Raw genomic sequence first — 6,811 nt, 5'->3', positions numbered from 1 at the left:
GGCAGAACCATCACGAGCCCTGACAGAAGCACGGACAGTAGCCAGGGGTCAGGGAGTCAGCATAGACACAGACAGACAGCATGCCTTTGGTATAGTTCATGACCAAGTGATGGCCTGGGCTCGGTGAGGGTACATCACCTTGTCTGGGGGCCACATAGAGCATGAAGAACAGGTCAGAGAATTTGTGGAAGCAGCTAACTTTCCCAGTGAAGCAGCAATAATGAAGATTATAGCTCACAGGAAAGTAGAAACCTCACACCATCAGGGCAGTGAGTATGTGGGTAAGGCAGGTGAATAGACAATAGGCGCAGGAGTAGGCCCTTCTGCCCTTCGAGCCAGAACCACCATTCATTATGATCATGGCTGATCATCCTCAATCAGTATCCTGCTCCTGCCTTATCCCCATAACCCTTGATCCCACTATCCTTAATAGCTCTATCCAACTCTTTCGTGAAAGTATCCAGAGACCTGGCCTCCACAGCCTTCTGAGGCAGTGCATTCCATACACACACCACTCTCTGGGGGCAGGGGTTTCTCCTCAACTCTGTTCTAAGTGGCCTAACCCTTATTTTTAAACTGTGTCCTCTGGTTCACGACTCACCCATCAGCGGAATCATGCTTCCTGTCTCCAAAGTGTCCAATCCTTTAATAAAATTATAAGTGAAATACTGACTGAAACAGTGCAGGCATTTGAGGAGCTGGCAATGAGCATAGCTACAGAAATGAGAGAGGAGGTTTAAAGATATTCCCAGAAACAGTCCCACAACAGGAGAAACAGGAATGGGAAAAGGGTGGGGCAGTAATAGGACACGACAGAGTCTGGATGATCCAGCAGTGCCACTACACTGTATAAGACAAACATTATTAAAAACATATCATGGGCTGGCCCATATTGGGGAGGATAAAATGCAATATCAGATGATCCACTCCAATCCTTGCCTGGAACAGGGAGAAATACAGCAAGGTTTTGTCGAAGGTGTGTAGTCTGTTCACAGTGTGAGCCAGGGAAAGCAATCAGGATAAAATGGAGGTAGCAGTAGGGACCCAGGGGCCCATGGGAACAGTTACAGATGGATTTTACACACACACACCCATCCCAGTCCCAGGGAAGGAAGCCCTACTGGGTTTTAATAAATAGGTTTACTCAGTGGGTGGAAGCAGTCCCCTGCAGATTCTGACCAAGGGACAAATGTTACAGGGAACATAGCTAAAGAGCTATGTGCCCTGTTTGGTACTGAACAGAAATCCCATCCCCCATACCACCCCCAGAGCTCTGGGACAGTAGAAAGAATGACGCAGGCACTGAAAGCTAGTCTGACTAAGGCTCTCTCAGAGACAGAACAGCGATGGGTTAGGGTACTCCCCACCAGCTTAATGAAACTGAGGACAACCCCAGCAAAAGGGATGGGGCTGTCTCCCGTTGAATTAGTGACTGGATGGACTATGCAGATGCCACAGGGTATAGTAGTGAGAGGGCCAGAGACATGTGGTAGTGGGAGGCTGGAGATGTGCAATGACAAGGATAGGATTAAACCATTTGTGAAAGAAATGGCAAAGCAGCTGCATGAGCTGAGAGAATCCGAGACTGTGAAAGGGAACACGGAAATATCCGAGCTGACATTCCAAACCCTGGAGTTCAGGTCAGGGGGAAAATATTACTGGAACATATGAAATAAACACATCAAAATGCTGGACTTATTTGGGGGAGACAGAGAGGGACCTCTCCCATCATGTATTAGTAAGGAGCTCTGAATAAACGTTGGTTATGCTGCTCAACACAGAACTCAAGGCTCCTCTTTGATATTTCTCCCAGCAACAGTTGTGCAGGGGCATGTTGCTGGCTGGAGGTCTATGGCTAATGCTGTTCCACAAGGATCAGAACTGGGACATCCGTTGTTTGTAATGTATATAAATGAAAAGTTTGAAAATGCAAATGATTTAATTAGCAAGTTTGTAGATGGCACAAACTGTTGAAGTTGTGAATCATGAAGAATGATGACAAAGGATACAGCAAGAAAGAGATGAGTCAGAAAGTTTTGTGGAGAAATTGCAGATATATTTTAACTCAGACAAGTGTGAGGTGATGGGTTTTGGAAGACACATAGCAAGAGGAGTGTATACAATAAACGGAAGGGTCCTGAGCAGCACTGATATACAGAGGGATCTTCAGTTGCAAGCTGAAAGATCCCTGAAAGTGGTGAAGGAGGTGAATGGCAGGATTGACTTCTTTTGTCAGGAGAGTGAATATAAAACTATAATCAGGCCACCTTTGGGGTATTGTGTGCCGTTTTGATCAAAATATTATAGGTAGAATGTGAAGGCTTTTGGGAAGGTGGAAACAGGTTTACCAGGATATTGCCTGGTTTGGGAGAGGTTGGAAAATCTTGGATTGTTGTCTTTGGAAAGTCAATGGCTGTGGGGTGACCCAACTGGCACAAACAGAGTTTGTAAATCATGGTTTACTGCAGAAATTGCATCTCTTGTTAAGGAGAAGAAAGAGGCTTATGTGTTGATGAGGCAAAATGGTACAGATGAAGCAATAGAGAGTTATAGATCAGCTAGGAAGGATTTAAAGAGAGTGTCAAGAAGAGCAAAGGGAGGACACGAGCAGTCTTTAGCAAACAGAATAAAGGATAAGCCTGAAATTTTCTATAGGTATGTGAAGAACAAAAGAATGATTAGGGTAGGAATAGGGCTAATCAAAGACAGAAGTTGGAAGCTGAGTGTGGACCCTGCAGAGTTCGGAGAAGTGTTAATTGAAAATTTCTCATCGGTGTTTACACAGGAAAAGGAGAATACTGTAGAGGACAAAAATGTGGTACTAGATTTAGACTAGAAAGGATTGAGGTTAGTTAAGCACAGGTGTTATCAATTCTAGAAGGAGTGAAAGGAGACAAGTCCCCAGGCCGGATGGGGTTTATCCGTGGATTCTCTGGGAAGCTAAGGAGGAGACAGAAGAGCTTTTGACTTTGATATTTGAGTCATCATTGTCTATGGGTTTAGTATCTGAGGACTGGAGGATAGCAAATGTTGTGCCCTTGTTCAAGAAGGGCAACAGAGATGACCCAGGTAATTATAGACCAGTGAGCCTTACTTCCATTGTAGGAAAGCTTTTGGAAAGGATTATAAAAGATAATAGTTATAATCATCTAAAAAGCAACAATTTGATTTCAGATAGTCAACATGGTTTCGTCAAGGGCATGTCCTGTCTCACAAACCTCATTGAGATTTTTGAGAAGGTGACCAAGCATTTAGATGAGACGAGGGCAGTTGACGTGTTATACATGGACTTCAGTAAAGCCTTTGATAAGGTTCCACATGGTATGTTGATGGAGAAAATGTAGAGGCATGGAGTTGAGGGTGATTTAGCTGTTTGGATTAGAAACTGGCTTTCTGAAAGAAGGCAGCGAGTGGTGGTTGATGGAAAATATTCAGTCTGGAGCCCAATTATTTGTGGTGTTCCACAAGGATCTGTTTTGGAACCACTGCTGTTTGTCATTTTTATAAATGATTTAGACGCAGGCATATGTGGATGGATTAGTAAATTTGCAGATGACACTAAAGTCTGTGGAGTAGTAGACAGTTTGGAAAAATGTTACAGGTTGCAGGGGGATTTAGATAAACTGCAGAATTGGGCTGAGAGGTGCAAGTGGAGTTCAATGCAGCTAAATGTGAGGTGATGCACTTTGGGAAGAATAACAGGAAGGCAGAGTACTGGGTCAATGGAAAGATTCTTGGTAGTGTGGATGTGCAGAGGGATGTCGGAATCCATGTACATAGATCCCTGAAAGTTGCCACCCAGGTGGATAGTGCTGTTAAGGCGGCATACGGCGTGTTAGGTTTCATTGGTAGAGGGATTGAGTTCTGGAACCGCAATATCATGCTGCAACTATTCAAAATGCTGGTGCGGCCACAGTTTTAACATTGTGTACAGTTCTGGTCGCCCCATTGCAAAAAGGATGCAGAAGTATTGGAAAAGGTGCAGAGGAGATTTATCAGGATGGTGCCTGGTCTGGAGGGAAGGTCTTAGGAGGAAAGGCTGAGAGACTTGGATCTGTTCTCATTGGAAAGAAGGCGGCTAAGGGGGGATTTGATAGAGACATACACGATGATCAGAGGATTAGATATGGTAGACAGTGAAAGTCTTTTTCTTAGGATGATGACAACAGCTTGTACGAGAGGGCACAACTACAAATTGAGGGGTGATAGATTTAAGACAGATGTCAGAGGCAAATTCTTTACACAGAGAGATTGGTAAGTGTGTGGAATTCTCTACCAGCTAAGGTAGTCAACTCAGCCACATTAGGGAGTTTTAAACAATCCTTAGATAAGCTCATGGATGATTTTGGGATAGCGTCGGGGGACGAGTTGAGAAAATTCCACAGGTCGGCGCAACATTGAGGGCCGAAGGGCTTTTTGTGCACTGTATTGTTCTATGCTCTATGTTCTATAATCTGAATCTTTTTCCAAGGTAGAAATGACAAATTCTAGAGGCCATAGATTTCAGGGGACAGGGGGAAATTTAAAGAAAATAAAAACCGAGAGAACAGCAGATGCTGTAAATCAGAAACAAAAACAGAAGCTTCTGGAAATGCTTAACAAGTCTGGAAGCATCTGTAAAGAGAAATCAGACTTCACGTTTCTGAGGAAGGACCCGAAACATTAACAGATTTTTATTTTATCGGATGCTGCAAGACCTGCTGAGTATTTTCAACAACATGTGAAAGTTTCAAGGGAGTTACGTCAGGCAAGGTTCTTATGCAAAATGTGGTAGATGACTGGAACGTACTCTCCTGGGAGGTGGTAAAAGCAGAAACAATCACAATGTTTAAGAGGCATTTGGGCAGGCGCATACGCTGGCAAAGGTTGGCAGTTTTATGGATCATGTCCGGGCAGGTGGAATTAGTTAGGAATGGCATCATGGTCCGCACAGACATGTTGGACCAATTATTCCAGTGCTGCACTGTTCTGTTTTCCAGGGGGTAGAATGTGTGGAGCGAGAGATAATATTTTGAGTGGAGTATGCCTCTTCAAGGGTTAAACATTCCCCTTATTTCATCAACTGAAGGCCTGTCCTCATAGAATACAGACAGGACACCTCAGAAGGGGGAGGCTGATAGTATCTCAAAATAGAACCTCTTACAGCCACACATGTGGATTCTCCCGTAACCCCAGACAGAGGAATTTGCCCTTTCCAGACAAGACTGAGAGCCCTGTGCACAACCCTGTTAAACTGCCTCTCACTCCCAATATCTTACCTCCCCTCCATATGAGCATAGGTAAGTGAATCCTCCATTTACTGAAGGAAGAACCCTTCTGCCTTAATCTCTTCCCATCAACACATAATCATGAACAATATGATAATCAATTTCTGTAATCCATTCACACGTTATCACAGGACATCGTCATTCATCAAGCTTTGTAAGGTCATAATTAACTACTGTAAACTATCTGTTGACAATCACCCATGTGACTGATATGCCTTTGTCTAATTCCTATTAAATATACTGTCTCTGTGGGTAAGGCAGAGATTCATGAAGAAGAGTCTCTACAAGTAGACACTCGGCTACTTTAGAGACGCTTTGAAACTCTCGCCGGCTATCCAATAATAAAGCTACTGCTGTTGCATCGTCTGGATTTGTGGAACAAAATAGGCATCAACTATGAAGGATATGAGTGATCTTCAGTCTGTGGCGTTCAGACTTACTGGAGTGATTCACTGATGAAGAACATGCAGTCACTGGATTGATTTGAAGAAATTGCGACTTTCTTTGAAGTGATGAAGTTGGATATATTTTTGATAGAGCTGTATAAGATTATAACAGACCTAGATATAGCAGACAAAAATATCTGTATTTTATAGGTGATGGCACAAGAGTTAAGGTCAGATGTAAGGTTTTGAGACAGCGGGAGATGAGCAAGTGTTTCTGCTGACTGTATTGGCTGGAAATATGCAGAACATGTTGCCTATTATGGTGGTAAAAGTAGAGAAGATCAATGATTGATAAAAACAATTAGATCAGTTCTGAGGGCAATAAACTTGCAGAGTTTGTGGTACGCATGGGGGATGAGAATATTGGATTCTGCTACAGAGAGCCAGCTTGGATTTGATGGGCCTCTTTCTGTGCTATAATGCATTTTATTTGGACTTCCTTCACTTGCTCTGGTCACTGGTTAAGTTGTTATTTAGGTAAATCTACTCAGTGTTCCTACTCAGATCAATACAGGCTGTCCCTCCACAGCAGGGGATAATGTTTACTGCTTTATACTGGGTTCTTGGAGGGGGGGGGGGGGGGGGGGGGGGTGCGTGCTAACGGTGTGTGTAACAGTCTGCGAGCATTTATCTGAAATGGCAAAACACCAGTGCAGCCACACTAGGGACCGACTCTGGAAATGTGGGGAATGCCAGAAGGGATTTATTTACCCATCCCACCTGGAAACTGGCCAAACCAGTCAGACTGGGGACCTGTTCACCTGCTCTGTGTGTGTGTGTGTAGGGGGGGCGGGGGAAGGGATTCACTCAGGCATCCATCCTGCTGAGATGCCAGTTAATTTACTGATAGCCACAGTTGAAGGATTTTTTTTCTCTTTTTCATGCCAAGTAATGAACAATGGTTTTGGCAGCTCATAAAGTTGTGCACATAGAGATCTTAGCTTTGGAAATGTTCACAACATTGTTGAACATGCATAGATTCACACTGGGTACAGACTTTTATGTTCCTTTATTCATTCACAGGATGAAGGTGTCGCTGGCCCGGCAGTATTTACTGCCCATCCCTAATTGCCTAGAGGGCAGGTAAGAGTCAACCAC

The sequence above is a fragment of the Chiloscyllium plagiosum genome, unplaced genomic scaffold, assembly GCF_037043375.1.
Source record: "Chiloscyllium plagiosum isolate Xiang-an unplaced genomic scaffold, Cpla_swu_hap1 HiC_scaffold_29, whole genome shotgun sequence".
Taxonomy (NCBI): domain Eukaryota; kingdom Metazoa; phylum Chordata; class Chondrichthyes; order Orectolobiformes; family Hemiscylliidae; genus Chiloscyllium; species Chiloscyllium plagiosum.
Note: the sequence above shows the minus strand (reverse complement) of the source record.